The sequence below is a fragment of the Mastigoproctus giganteus genome, chromosome 6 (genome assembly GCF_048544385.1).
Source record: "Mastigoproctus giganteus isolate SK-2022 chromosome 6, ASM4854438v1, whole genome shotgun sequence".
Classification (NCBI taxonomy): domain Eukaryota; kingdom Metazoa; phylum Arthropoda; class Arachnida; order Uropygi; family Thelyphonidae; genus Mastigoproctus; species Mastigoproctus giganteus.
Genome location: NC_143580.1, coordinates 202,578,197 through 202,579,693, shown reverse-complemented (window position 1 = coordinate 202,579,693; position 1,497 = coordinate 202,578,197).

Genomic DNA, 1,497 nt, shown 5'->3' with positions numbered 1-1,497 from the left:
TTCTTTTATATTTGTTTCTATTATCATGTACAAAAATTGTAAATAGTTATTAAAAGAACGTTAGAGTTAATTTTTACTTTATTGTGGTTCACATAACTTACAGTATTGGATTTCCTAGTATGTCTTCACTAAAATAACAATACAGTGGTACCTTGGTTTGCGAGCATAATTCGTTCCGGAAACGTGCTCGTAATCCAAAGCACTCGTATATCAAAGCGAATTTCCCCATAAGAAATAATGGAAACTCAGATGATTTGTTCCAAAACTCAAAAATATTCACATACTGTAAAAATGATTAATACAAAATACATACATACCTTTTTATATTTTTAAAAGCAATCGAATTTATTAATTATTGGGTAGAACGACTTTCACTGTCACTAACGGAATCACTACTATCTGTTGACTTTTTCTTTTTGTGCGACTTTAACAAAGAACCTCTCCAATGACACTTGCTTTTGCCTCCTTTTGAGGATTTCGCGGAAATATGACATTGCATTGTCGTTAAACAGATTCATCGCTTGCACTGCCACAGCCTTATTCGGGTGGTGCTTTTCTACAAAATTTTTCACTGTTTCCCACATTTTACACACCTCCCTAATCTCATTTGAAGAGAGGGATGTCTCCATTTTTTTCTCCTCCTCCTCAGACGAGATCTCCTCCATCACCCCTTGCTGTTGCTCGCGATGCAGATCCATCAGTTTGTCGGTGGTAAACTCCTGGTCATGTTCCTCCACCAGCTCTTGAATGTCGTCCTTATTCACCTCCAGTCCCATGGTCGTACCCAAGGACACAATTTAATCGACAACTGGCAGCTCCTGTTCATGAGCAAACCCCTCAACGCAATCAGACCACAGTTTTTTCCAAGCAGAATTGAGGGTTCTCTTGGTGACCCCATCCCAGGCTTTATCGATGATTTTGAGGCAGTTTACGATGTGGAAATGATTTTTCCAAAACTCTCGGAGGGTAAGGTTAGTTCCTTCGGTCACCTCGAAGCATCGCTGAAATAGTGCCTTGATGTAAAGCTTTTTAAAGTTCGAAATGACCTGCTGATCCATGGGCTGGAGTAATGGAGTGGTGTTGGGAGGAAGGAACTGGACCTTAATGAATTCGAATTCTTCCAGTAAGTTGTTCTCAAGGTCTGGAGGATGAGCAGGAGCATTATCCATAACCAGCAAGACTTTGAGTGGCAGTTTTTTTTCTAAAAGGTATTTCTTCACTGCAGGACCGAAGACCTCATTGATCCACTCAACGAACAAGATACGAGTGACCCAAGCCTTGCTGTTGGACCTCCACATAACATTTAACTGGCTCTTCTGCACCTTGCATTTCTTGAAGGCTCGTGGATTCTCAGAATGATACACGAGCAGGGGCTTGACTTTGAAATCACCGCTTGCATTAGCGCACAGCAAGAGGGTGAGACGGTCTTTCATGGGCTTGTGACCGAGCATTGCATTCTCTTCTGCTGTAATGTAGGTCCTCTTTGGCATCTTTTTC